General features: G+C 38.8%; 1 protein-coding gene across 3 annotated transcripts in view; it reads left to right on the forward strand.

Annotated features, from left to right (window-relative positions):
* Positions 1-14,346, forward strand: part of ARHGAP28 (Rho GTPase activating protein 28) — a 58,573-nt gene that overhangs the window by 13,530 nt on the left and 30,697 nt on the right. The window contains exon 1 of one of the 3 annotated variants that reach the window (XM_077933143.1): positions 10,333-10,585. The exons of the other annotated variants lie outside the window; for them this stretch is intronic. The gene's annotated coding sequence lies outside the window, so the exon portion shown is untranslated. Of the gene's footprint in view, positions 1-10,332; positions 10,586-14,346 lie in introns of those variants that run through there. 3 annotated transcript variants of the gene reach the window in all.

Below are 14,346 nucleotides of genomic sequence, written 5' to 3' on the forward strand. Positions count from 1 at the left end.
CATTCACTCTATTGGCAGATTTCCCATTTGCCGGTCTTCCATTTGCCCTCATTTACCCTTCTTTGGAACATAGGAAGCTCCCTTATGCTGAGTCCATCTAGTTCTGTACTGTCTATACAGACTGCGAAAGACACTCCAGGATTCCAGAGTGGAGTCTCTCTCAGTCCTACCTAGAGATTTCAGATTGGACTAGGAACTGCAGTTCTTTTCCCTCTCATTCTGCCCTGACACTCTGTCTAGATGCAGCCATTTATGTCTTGCTGCCATTCCTCCATTCTCCCTCTCTCCCAATTCTTCAGTAGCTTGTACTGCATGAATATATCACAATTAAGACGATATTTGTTGTATTATCTTTTAATAAACCTCTTTTCTGGAACAAGTCCTAAAGTCTCAGCTATGTTTCCTCTTCCCGGAAACCTTACTTGGTACGCCCCACTGTGTAGACCAAAGTTACCCATGCTCTTCTGCCATTAATTTGGCAGAAATGCTAGTTCCTGAGAAACAGAGCAAGGACTTCAGAGGGAAGTTCTCTTAGCACCAGGTTAATTTTCCAATTACCTGTTCTTCCTGAAGGGTTTTCCCCCCCAAACATAGAAGGAGTTCATTAAACACACACTTCTCAAAGAAGAGTTGAAATAGTGGTGATTGTCACTCACAAGTGCTGCTCATTAAATGAGTTGTGTAATCTGAACACATGGTGGGATAGCATTGTAGCCCCTTAACCCACCTGTGACATCCACACATCCATCACAATGTCTGAAAATAGTTTAGACAGTTCCATATCTGTGCGGTAGTCACATGTTCTGGTAACCATGCAAGGGTCAGGGGGGAGGCTAGCAGCTGAATTTCATGCACATGTTCATATGGAGTAGGTTTTAGATGGTTTAAAAAAAGGGGTTAGCCCAATTCACAGAGAAGAGACATGAAATATTAGCCATGATGAATAAAATTACATAATGAGACATGATCACACCTGAGAAATATCTATATTATGCTATGCTCAACCATTTCTTCATATGTGTGTGGGGGGATATATATTGTATGTGGTGCTTAGAAAGCTGAGCAGAAGCTGTTCAGGGTGTAACTAAAAATGGGTTCACACAGCACGGAGTGGGATGAGTCAGAAAGGACTAATTCCTGGTGAGCCAATTATACATAGATTTTAATGGAAATCTGACACAGTAGCCCCCATTCTGCTATGTCAAAAGTGTTGTATAATTCAACTAACAAGTTTTAAATGACTTTTAATAGCACATGTAAATGGAAAACTGCATGGCATTCTAAGTTTATTCACTTCCATTTCCCACATAAGCACCAGGAAGCACATCTGCAGGGGCAAAAATATAACCTCTACATCATAACTGTTTTGAAATAAAAAGTCATTACTTAGCAGTTGCATGGCATGGGCAATGCCCACTGAAATTATTTCAGGAATTTTGTGTTGCTAATAACAGCTTGAATTTTAGACTAGCCCTGCCAACTGCAGCTAAGCCTGCGTAGGCTGACAAAGTACATTCCTGGCTGCATCAGTAAATGGAGAGCTAGATTACATTACAGACTCTGTGATGATCTTAAATGAGTTTTTATCATCAGGTTGGAATTTATGTTTTATCATACCCAAAATAACATATCTGACTTTGAAAGTTCATTGATCTTAATTACTTGCATTTGTTTCTGTTTTATCTGATTCCACAAACAAAATTCTGTTGGAAATGACATTTTTGCTTCCACTCGACTTGGATTGGTGGAGATTTTTAAGTTTTAGAAACCTATCCATAAGAAGCTGGCATAAAGCAAATTAAGCCTGCATAGAGTTGCACTCAATCCAAACCCTGTCAGCAGCAGGGTTGTGCAGCTCTGCCTAAGTCTTTAAAACAGTGTTTTATACTGGGGTGCAAGTCATGTGGCCAAACTGAACAGTTTTAGAATCCACCCTAAGTCCTCCCTCTCTGCTTCCACCCGCAGCTCACCCCTTTTTGAGGACTTACATTGGCCTCATCTCAGCCAGCTTTGGCTCAGCTGGCTGAGTGGAATGAGCAAGATTTGCTGGCCTATCTTCTGCGAAGCTGGGGTTGGGAACTTAATAATAGCTGAACCAGGAATCAGGCAGCTAAGCCAGAGTTGCTCATCCCAGTGGACCCTGCTACAGTAATGTCCCTAAATATCTATCATTTTAAATAACTGCTATGGGAAAACTGACAGTTTCTCACATTATTTCCCCCCCCCCCCCGACTCGTTTAGAAGGTCTCTGGTGAATCCTGCTTATTCAGGCCTCAAATTAATCATCATCATTAAAAATATTTATTTATTATATACATTTTAGCCTTCCACCCATCATAAATAGATCCTAGGGCAAGATACCATAACCAGTTTACAGTATGCGGATGTCATATATTCAGTAAAAATAATTAGTGCTATTTTTCTAGGAAATGAGGTGCCGGAACTCACCATGAACACCTGCCTCCCTTGTTCTCTTATAATGGAAATGGTGCCCACCTGAGAGGTACTGAAACTGAGTTCTGGCGAATTCTGGCTGGGAAAAAAGGCCCTGAAAATAATCAACTAAAGCAACTTGACAAGAAGAATAGCTGAAAATATAACATTAGAAGTACTAAAACACTGCAGAGTGGGTTACTTGCTGTGCATTAAAAATATCATACAAATGCCTTGTGCAAACAGACGAATCTTTATTTGGCATCAAAATGCTAAAAGGGTAGGTGCCAAACATGCTCCCAAATGGAGGGCATTCCACAGGTAGTCACTGCCACAGAGAATGGCCTTTCTATCACTGTTGCATAATGTCTATCTCCCAGTGGTGGAACACAAATAAGGGTTTCCTTTAAATGTGACATGAGCAGGAACAGGGAAAAACACTATTTCAGTGATTAGGGTCCTAGCCAAGGTCTGATAGACCAGTGCAAACACTTTGAACTCTTCCTGGATGTGTAAAGGCAACCAGTGTAAACAATTCTGATTTGTATCATGTGATCCCAGCCAGATGAACTGGTTAACAATATGGCAGAAGGCATACAAGTGGTATGTGCAGAATCCTTATAATCTGTACTCACAAAACTGCACGACACAAATTGTTGGAGAAAACTGCTGCACATACAGTTTGCACTCAATGACTTTACAGAAGAGCCCATCAATGTGTGAAAGTTCAGGACCAGCAGATACCATCTCATACTTCCAAATGATCATTCCCATATTTTAGTCATTGGCATAGGTCTCTTGTGTTGTTCATTTTATTATAAACCACTCACATATACCTACTAACTAGTAATAGAAATGACCATAGTGTTGTTTACAGGTACATATTACAAACAGTTATTAATTCAAAAGGCTATTTTCCCTCACCTTTTGTTACATGATTTATTTTTTAAAAAAATTTGGAACCAACTCAAAAACTTTTTGAGTTGAGATAAAATGAGAATTTTATCACATGTTAACCTTGGATGCAAAACTGCAAATAAAACAATGAAGCAACACAGATCTTCCTTCCTTTTTCTGATTACATCACTGGAACCGTTGACTAATATAAAGGGATTTTATTTTATTTATTTATTTTTAAAAAGAAACTTCTGAATGTATTTCTCACAGTCCTCTGTGTCTGAATTCCTCTGCATCTGTAATGCTTTGTTAGAGGAAATCAATTATAATGAAGTGAAGCATGAGGCAGCTATAAATTCAACAGAAATAAAAACAAAAATGTATTTACCAATACCAAGTATTTTAAAGATGGCAAAGGCAGATACAGAAGCTCATGTGGATTTTGTTTGATCCCGTCTTATCATTCTGTAGTCAGGTGTGCTGTGTAGTGACAGAAGAGCTCTTCACTTTTGTTGAATCAAAGGTAAAGACAGGTAACAGAGGAGCTGTTGTGTGGAACTTAACAATGTTTCTGCATCAAATAAAAGCCTGCCTAGGTACTTGGAAGAGATGGTTACACTTTGAATATATTCTATGAGTATTTGTAACACAACTTTCGTTTCATTTTCATTTTTATCTTTACAAATGCAGTATTGTTTCTTTTGTTTTTCATTATATATGCAGTACTATTTCTTGTGAATATATTTGTGACATATTAAAGTGATAAAAGATTGGATATAAAAGCTCTATTTTTGTCTTCTATCTATTTATCTGTGTAACTTCTTTCTATTGTATGCTCTTGATTTTGATTGGATGATAGCAATGGAAATAATAATTTAATTTATAAATTCAGGCTGTTTAAGATGGGAATAATGTTGTTTTGTGCTAGTTCCATGGGCAAGGGTGTATTTTATGTATTTGTATGAGCTAAAGCATGGATCCTATGGTAACAGGGTACAAACTTATTTGAAAGCCAAGGTGTTTTTTTTAGAAAACACCCCTTTCTTTTAATTAAAATCTTAAATAACTAATTGAGCACATTTTAAAGATGCATAAGGCAAATCCTTATTCATCGTCTCTCTGTTGATAATAATATTGGTCACAATGCGGAGCTACTGTGTTTACTAATCCTAAACTTGTTTACTAAGAAATAAAGCCACACCGAGGAGTTAATCCCTCGTTATTTACAACACAGGTCTATAGACATGCTTAAATCGGTGAGAGAGACTGCAGATAATTTTAAAACCAATGGATTCTGTAAAAGACATATAAATAGATTGCACAGAAAGTTTTTCATGTAGGTAGATTTAAGCAGTTTTTGTTTAGGTAAAGTCAGGTTAGTTCCATTCAGAGTTATGGCTGTGTTTCAGCAAGAAATGCCTGAAGGAAACATGTCTCAATACAGAATGCAATTGAATAAATATAAAGGAAGCAACAGCATCACAGTCCTTGGAAGATTTGACAAAGTGAATCCCATTGTAATAATAATAATAATAATAATTTTTTATTTGTACCCCACCCATCTGGCTGAGTTTCCCCAGCCACTCTGGGCGGCTCCCAATCAAGTGTTAAAAACAGTACAGCATTACATATTAAAAACTTCCCTGAACAGGGCTGCCTTAAGATGTCTTCTGAATGTCAGGTAATTGTTTATCTCTTTGACATCTGATGGGAGGGAGTTCCACAGGGCGGGCACCACTACCAAGAAGGCCCTCTCTCTGGTTGTAAATGTGATTTGACTAATAGCCAATGATAGAGATGCCTAGACACAGAACCTGTGCCTGGCCACAGTAATAGGCTGCATGTGGGCCAATAAACTCAAATGGAATCTCAGAAAGATGTAAGCCCTGCAAGTAAATGGTTCGCAGGTCCAGGAAACTGGTCAACTGCCTGGTCTGGAGGGGATCGCACTCCCTCAGGAGGATCAGGTCCTTAGTCTGGGGGTGCTCCTAGATGCTTCTGGGGGTGCTTCTCTGTCACCTGAGACCCAGGTGACCTTGGTTCTTAGGAGTGCCTTTAACTAGTGTTGCTTCGTCTCCCAGCATTGACTCTTCCCATATATAGCTATAACTTGCCCACTGTGGTTTATATGCTGGTAGCCTTGAGGCTTTACTACTGCAATGCACAAAATTTAAACTCCAGATTTAAAATTTAAGCCCTGGGGCATCACCTTAACTAATCCACAAGTTTGGTCTGGCAAACAAGATAGTGCCATAGCTCTGTGTAGACACTGACTTGAACAGGAGGGGGCTGGAACTTCTTGGCTCCATGTGAAAGGAAACAGACCTTGGTCTAGTTCTGATGGCCAAGCACTAATAGATGGAAAATAATCAGTGTGGACATATGCTGGTGAGGAAATCTAGACTTGTTGGCTTCCACCCCTCCCTGTGATGCAGAACACAGAATTTCCACAGGCATTACCTTATCAATTTTCATTTGTATGAAAGTTCTCTTTAACAAAGAATAAAATAGTACAATTTCTTAGGCACTGGAGATTGTTACAGATAGTTTGAGCAAGAGTGCCAGCTATGGATACAATTTTTCCTTCTCTTGCTCTTTGAACCATATACCTTGGGCTTTAACATGTTTCATGTACATCCTGAATGCAGTCTTTGAGGTACACCTTAGCAACTACTGGGCCTTGGAGCCACTGTGGTTGGAATGCTTAGATCAGGATGAGGGAGAATTGGGTTCCATTCCCTTTTCGCCATAAAGCTCCCAGGGTGACATTGAGTAAGTTACATTCTTTCACAGGAAACTGTGTGGGGAAAACATGGCTCCCCCCAAATAAAAATCAGAGCCAGACATTGCCCCCCCTGTGCAATTTCCTCTGAGAGTGATGGAATGTCATTGTGTGTGTCAAATTTTGGGCCTGCTCTCCCCCACCACCACATGTGACAAGGCAGCATTCGGCTTGCGGGTTCCGTATCCAAGTACTCTTGCAGCCCACTTGGTATGAAAAGCTGGACCATCCTGGTGAAAATTCTAAGTTTATGCCATACTGTGATCCTAACTTTGCATGACAGCAGCAAATTCCTCTGTAAATGGATGCATAAAACTGTGGTTTGGGGCCCATTTTAAGAGCAAAAGGACTGCATAGTGCTTTCAGTGCCCCTTCTCCCCACAGCTTTTCTACCCTCCACACACACACCTGGGTTCCAGCTGTACCAAGGAACCATTACCCCTGCACCTCCACAATAGAATTGTATTTGTTTTCTGACTAGTACAACTGGCTCAACAATAATAGAAAATTAGATAACTTGCAAGAATCCTGAAATGGCATTCGTGTACAACATTGTAAAATGACTGTCACTTCACTGCGACCAAGGGCTTTGGAAGATAAGAAGCAGCACCTGCTGGGGCACAATGCATTCTAAGCTCTGTTTCCACTTTTCAGGTCCTTGGAAAAAAGCTGTGTGGACCTTATAGAAGTCAATAACATGAACCCCAAATTCCAGTCTCATCATGCCCACACTAGCCTTCAGATACCTCAGCCCACACCACTTACACCTCCATGGTGCAAGAGTGACATGGGGGAGAAACTGCTGTTATAGCCCAAAAGCAACTCCACAAGGCCTTATGTGGTAATCAGCAATTTTCCTTCTTTGTTACTTTGCCACACCTTTATGGAAAGAAAGGGAATGGCCAGTCTATGAATATGACTATTGCCCCATGGAATTTGGCTCTGGCACTTCAATCTCACCCCATCCCACTAAACTGAATGAAAGGAATGTTTGACTTCAGTAGCCCACCTTACAAATGTGCTTTGGAAATAATTTCCCTCTCTGCCCATGCCTCCTTAAGGCAGCCTGTTCCATCGTTGTAATAATCAGGGCTATGCAGTGTTTGGAAAACTTTGTCTACCATTATGATGACTGATTTAATACTGTCAGTGAAGTTGGGCAAGTGTGTTGCCAGCAGTCCCATCTGAAACACGATAAGCTTATCACTTCTGTTAAATTTCCCCACTTTGATCCACCTCTTTTGTGCACTTCCTCAAAGCTCTCCTCAGCAACTTTTTCTTGCAAAAGCTGAGGAAGCATTAGGTTATCATTTTCCAGCTTTCCTACAAACAGATAAAATGCTTCTTTAGATGATAATTGTGTGGACCAACATGCAGTAGTATTGTGATGTTAAGCAGAATATTCCAAGTGGTTGAAGAGAAAATGCACTTTCACATAATTGCACCACTCTGTGGAGGAGGTATAATGTAAACATTTCCCAGTAATCACAGGTTGAGTTAAAGAGCTTGTTGGAAGCCTGTGGTGGAATGCTCCAGACTGGACCTGAAATGGTGGGTTTTATTTATTGTATGAGCCTAACTAGGCATTTCATGCAGGTACTTGTAGAAAAGAAATTGACTGTAGTTTGAGTTCATCATCATCAACATCATCATCATTTTTTATTTGTATGCCGCCTTTCCACAGTTAAAAAAACAATGCTCAAGGCGGCTTACGGCATGACAAGATTTACATAATTACAAAAATCATAAACAATAAATAAACCACATCAAAAAAAATACACAACCAAATGGGAAACAATTTCCACATAAATCAAAATCTAAAACTAGGAATACAGCATTAACATCACAGTTTAAAATGACATAGGTAAAAAATAACAGCAATTTAAACGAAAAAGAAAAAGAAAAGAAAACGGAGCCCTCTCTGCCCAGCAGCAGCAGCAGTGGCAGCAGTCCTTTATAGAGCCCATCAGGCCCCGCCCTGGGCCAGGTGGTGAGTGGCAGGACTGGGGCCCTCAGGTGCTGAGCAGGGGAGTTAATAAGTTTATTGTTGTAGCCAAAGGCCAGGACAAACCTTTATTAGGCAATAGTATTAATAAAATAATACAGAACACGCATCCATAATATAAAAATCAATGACAACTTTGCCAAGGTCCTGAGCATTAAAATACAGTTTCCCTTCTGCATCTCTGACAGTTCCAATTCAATATTTATTAGCCTTTTAAAAATGAAATCTGCCAGCATCCATGATGTAAGAAAGAAAAGTTACTAGAGACACCAGCAGACTCAAATCCGGCTTGATTTCGGATTAAAACTCCGAATCATCACAACAATTTATTGCAATTTTATTTAACTCCCTTTTTCTGATTATTGTTATTTTTTGCAGCCAGTGCATAGAGGGCAACTCTCTGTGTTATAAAGATATTATTGTCACTCAAAAGAAACCTCATCATTTTTGCCAGGGTGTGCCTACTTCTTTGTGTGAACAAAGATTTCAGAAAGTGATCTCTGGGTCTCTTAACAGAAAATGAGTGATGTCTTCCATCTGAGGTTGACGACAAATACAAAGTCTGTCTGCATATGGGACTTTGTTGTAGAGCCATCCAATACTGCAGTGAGCATCACTTGGAAACACAGGTCAATAACTGCATTTCTAAAGGAAATTTGTGAGAGGTTGGTCAGAGAACCAGTTCTGCAATGCTCTGTTCTTAAGAGTGAGTACCAAGGGGGGAAATTGGCGTCCATTTTCTGAATTCTGTCAAGAAGAGCCAATCCCTTACTTGACACTTCTTCAAGATCAAAGCAGAGCTCAGTTCTGGAAATTAATAATAGTCTTACAGATCTTAACAAACTGCTTTCCAGAGGTGCTTATCTTTCAACTCCATATAACACAGCACTCAATGGTATAGTAGCAATAGTAGCATAGTAGCAATTTTCAAAATATTTTAACTGAGCGCAGTTCACTCTTGCCTTAATTGTTGGCCACCCAGATTCTGTACAAAGAAGAGCTGTTGATATTCCTGATGGTAGAGAGTATAGGTGGTAATAATAGTAATCATCATCATCATCATCATCATCATCTACACAGTTTCCAAAACTTCAGTGGAGTTCACATCAGAGCACCTGATTTCAACACCATAGAGCATTTCAGTAAGCACCAAATATCTTTGCAGTATCCCTTCTATTACAATAAGATGTGTTGATTGTGTGTAGTTATTAATTGTAGAAGTTATCAAACAGGCCTCAGTTCTGTGACAATTTGCTGGTAGACATCAACAAGATTTGGATATTTGGAGTGTCATGTGCCTTCAGACCATTCTCTTAGCATTATTCTATTTCTCTATGTTCTCTGGATACATAATTCAGTTACATACAATGGTCAACACTAGGGTTGCCATTTCAAAAAGTAAATTTCGAAGGAGACCATTGAAATTGTAGGGCTTTTTTTTTACTTTACAAAATTCCCTTTGAGATGTCTTATTTAGACATTTGTTGTTGTTCATATATCTATGTCATGTTTTAGTGTTAAAAATACGGCTAATGTAATGTGATTTCTCAAGATGTGCTGGAGTTACACTACTTGATGATCTTTTCAGAAAGTTCATGCGTTTTTTGAGGGTGTTTCCAAAAATCAAAGTGCTGGAAGATGCATATAACACATAGAATTCTGTACTCTCCCAAAACCCTGTATTAATTTACACATATTATAACTGCCACTGATGGAATCTGGATCCCTGATCCCTTTAGCTACAGTGGTGTTCTAATGCTCTATGGTTATTGTGTGAAACAAATCTTGTTCCAACTCTTTTGCAAATGTTAAAAGATCCACCTTGTTACACAGGAGACTTTCCCAAACCATAATGGTAAATGTTTGTTTTTCTTAAAAGTTCTTTCTAAATGTTTTGTGCATTTTCATTTATTTATATATTGCATTGTGTACTAGCAGTCTGGACAAGGCAGTGTCAATACAAAGAGCCTTTTTCATTCCTCTCTTCTCTTTTTTCCTTTCCTTTTTTTAAGTTAATGGCAAATGACTTATAGCCTTCTATTGGAAAAGAAACAAATCATTTTTTGTCTCTTAGTTTCACTCTCACAACAGGGGCTCTTATGAATCTCCAGGGCTACTAGCGGCTGATTGAGCTTTCATTTCTTTTCTTGGGAAGTGCATGAAAGGTTTTAAGTCTTGACACAAACAGGAAAACAGAGTCCAAGCATTTGTCCTAAAGGCATGAAACCCTAAATAGTCACTGTGCAGTGATAGTCTATTTCCCTCAAGGACCAGCAATTCTCTTGTTCCTTATTCTTTCAAGACTAGAAGCACAAAGCTTTATTTTATCTCATTTTCAACATGCTTTGAAAACTCAGAATGCAAATGCTTGTTTAAGGAAGGCTCTATTGTCACTTGGTTATGGCAAAACTTGTTCTCTCTCACTCCCATCTTTAATATATCTTCACTGAAACTTGGATCTGCTAAAGGTAAGATTTGCATATTTGTGAAGAGTCATTATTTTCTTTATGGGTTTTCTTTATGGGTTGAAAATCCTTGTTATATATTGATAAGATATCTGCATGTATGTAATCGTCTTGATGGGCAAAATGGGCAAAAAAATGTTAGTACCACAGTACAATGTATACTGAGACTAAGTTAGTTGCATTTAATTCCCATTGAAATCGAAGGAACTTAAGCTATGGCTAAAATTTCACACTGATTTCAGTGTGACTTAAGTACAGTGTAATTAGTTTGGATCAAACACACTTGTTATTCAAAACCCCTGACAGAAATTATGGTTAATTCAATAAATTTAATATATATCACAGTTATTCTAATTAAAGAAAGTTTTGAAGCTTAAACCTTAAAGATATACATGAATGTTCTAAGAAACTAAGAAACCCACCCCAGGATGTAAAATCCAAGAGATTAAAACTGCCTTAAATGTTCCTGCTCTTCTTATGTTAGATACAGAACAATATTATGTCAAATATAGTATATTAAAAGCATGCAACACATCATCATATTTTAGCAGATGTAGCCTGTACTTGCACAGGAAGATACTAAAAAATTCTGTTTAAATCTAGACTGAACGGATTGACCATAAACGACAGCCTTGCCTAACATGTATTTCAGTAGGAAGTGGGCTTTAAAAGCTACATTACAGTAAAAGCCAGGATAAACAATTTGGTAGGCTCCTGGGAAGATAGCATTACAACCACTTATTGTGCTTATGTTCCTAGAGTGCTTGCAGAGAGAGACAGAGAGAAGCGAGAAAACCTTCGAAATATGGGAAATCATCCATAAAATATTTGCTCATATAAGGGATTTATCAATGCATAAGGGGAAACCTTGCAAAGTTAAAAGGATCCTAATTTTTAACAGCCTTTTTAGAGTAGAGCATCTACATGCAGCTGATCAAATAATGCATCACAGATGCTTGGTGCACCCATACTGTATCATCCTGAGAGGCAACCAATTCTGAACAGGAGGCATATTTTGAATTGATCAGTGGAGCATCAGCTATGTTGGATTTTCCCTTTGCCACAAACAAAGGGCTCTTGTTAACCCTTTCTTTGCAAGTATAGAGAGCAGCAGAGGTTCTGGAAGAGCTACCCCTTTGGGCAGCCTGGCAGTCCATCCTTGCTTGTTTGCATCTTGGAAAATGAAGTAGCAGCTGAAGTGCACAAGGGCAGAATTCTGAGAGTTGCTGCTTATATGGGAGGAGAAGGCTAAAGAATGCTTACAAACAGGGCTAATGTGGTTAAAGTGAGACTGAAAGTATACAGAACCTATACAAAAAAGGAGGACTCACTAGTAGAATCTGGTAATTACCAAACGCTTCAAATTCTGATGTTCTTTGTCATCACTTAAACCAGGGGTGAGCTATCTCAGGCCCTGGGAACAATGCAGCTCTCTGAATCTCAGTGTTGGGGTCTCACAATAAGCCACACAATATCCCCAGGCCACAACCTCTTTCCCCAGGCTATATTCCCTGGAATGTGCCATTGGACTGTGACAACTCCTCTTGCTTGGTGGGTGGAAAGGTTTGTATTGAAACCTTACTTTACATGGCTGGAATGCAGCTTACAGTACAAAGGCAAGAATGTCATTCATTGGTCTGCCTTCCTTTTCCTTTAGTGCCACCCATTTTTGTCTCTGTCTCTACCCCGCTATCCTCCAGTGCGTGTGACATGCACACATCAAAGGTTGCCCAGGAGCAACACCTGAACAGATATATATACAGCCAATTAAATGCCACAGAGGGTTGTCATATACATCTATTATTGTTGTTGTTGTTGTTGTTGTTGTTGTTGTTGTTGTTGTAACATTTTAAACATACACATTTTAAATCATTTTTGAACAATCCCTTTTAAAGTCTGAATGATCGGTAACCAAGTCTTTCCATAGTAGGCAAGGAGTACACTGACGATTTGTTGTGTATGTTTTTATAAATTCTTTTGGGAAGCACTTTGTTTGCAAAGCAATCTATATGTCTCAAAAATAAATAAAATAAATAAATTGAAGCTCAAGTTGTGCTTCTAACAAAAAAACCCCAGGAAGGTACATAATAACAACCAAATGGTTCTAGCGCTCTCCAGACAATTTTACAAGTTAATATGGCAAGCCAACCAGTGAAGAATAACAATTTACTATGCTGCTTTATAAGCAATGTCTTGTATTTATTGCAGTTAATATCTGGATGCTCAGTGTAAGTAAATGTGAAACTAGCATTCCACTGGGCATCACATTTGGAATGGTATTTAGGATGTTGTATTGAATCACTTTTATCAGCCATGACTTATTTGACAATGATTTTTCCTGAAAGAATTTGCTCCATGTGCTGTATATTCTGATATACTCCTGATTAGGCCACTGTAACACAATCCATGTGCAAATTAAAAAAAGAAAGAAAGAAAGTTGTTTGGAAGTTGCAACAGGTGCTGGATGTGGCGGCCATGTTAATGTATTGTGGTGTTAGTCACATAGAGCGTAAAACATGGATTCTCTGTGAGCTCCAGTGACTACTAGCTTGCACCAAGCTAAATTCAAAGTGCTGGTGCTTCCCTTTATGAACCAGGTCCACTTGAGGGAATGATTTCCTGTAAGTTTTTGACTGGTTGATTTTCTGTCACATTAGTGTGACGAGGGCTTTTTTGTGGGTGTTGAACAAATTATGGAAGCAATTGCACATTGAGTTTTGTCATATTGCTAGGCTTTAGAGACAAGCTTTTCATGGTTGATGTCTAATTGCTCTACTCTATATATTTTCTGATGCTTTTAAGCTTTCTTCTTGTTCTCTGCCTTGAGAACTGTTATACCAAAATGTGGGCTATACATTTTCTAAGTAAATAATTGGATTATGCCTCCCTTGCCTTTAGATCTGAAGGTGGTTACTTATACCCAGTGCTTTTTTTCTAGGGGGAGGGCAGGAGTATGCATACCCCTAAACATTTTGTGAATCTAAGTTTGGCCTCATTGAGGGGCACTATTTCAATATGAGTAGGAAAGTGAGAGTACCCCCTAAACATTTTTTAGAAAAAAGCACTGCTTATAACTCTCTGATATGCAAGGTTTGCCAGACACACATTTTGAATAATGCATTGTCAATTGCTCTTACAATGTTGTTTACTCTTTCATGGAACTGAAACAAGGAGAAAAATACATCGAGTAGCAATAAGGCTTTACTCTACTGCCCATGGTTTCCTAAAACATATTGTCAGCATTAGATTGGAGATAAGCGTGTTTCACTCATGTCTCCTGCACCTGTTCAAGGGATTAATCACAAAGTTAGTACATTGCCTTGTGCAACACAAGAAGCCATGTGGCTGTTCAAAACATTTATGTTGTCTTTGATTCAGAAGTAGTCACTTAAGAATAATGAAGAAGAAGAAGAAGAAGAAGAAGAAGAAGAAGAAGAAGAAGAAGAAGAAGAAGAAGAAGAAGAAGAAGAAATAAACCAGTATAAATGACATCTGGCTTTTTCTTCCCTTCCTTCTTTACTTGATGAATTATTTAAGCTTCTCCCAATTTCCAGGTTTCTTAAGTTTGCGGTAGCAACTGTATCTTGTACTTGTTATAAATAATTTGTATAGCAGCATGTGAGTTGCTGGCAAAGCCCTGCTCAAAGCCACCCTGCCGATTCAGCTGCTGTTTTTTTACTCTTGTTTGATTTTAGTGATGCTGCAGGCTGTACAGTGCAGACTGCAGCCTTGGCAAAAATGGGAAATAGTACATAGTGTTTGCT

The sequence above is a fragment of the Podarcis muralis genome, chromosome 8 (genome assembly GCF_964188315.1).
Source record: "Podarcis muralis chromosome 8, rPodMur119.hap1.1, whole genome shotgun sequence".
Taxonomy (NCBI): domain Eukaryota; kingdom Metazoa; phylum Chordata; class Lepidosauria; order Squamata; family Lacertidae; genus Podarcis; species Podarcis muralis.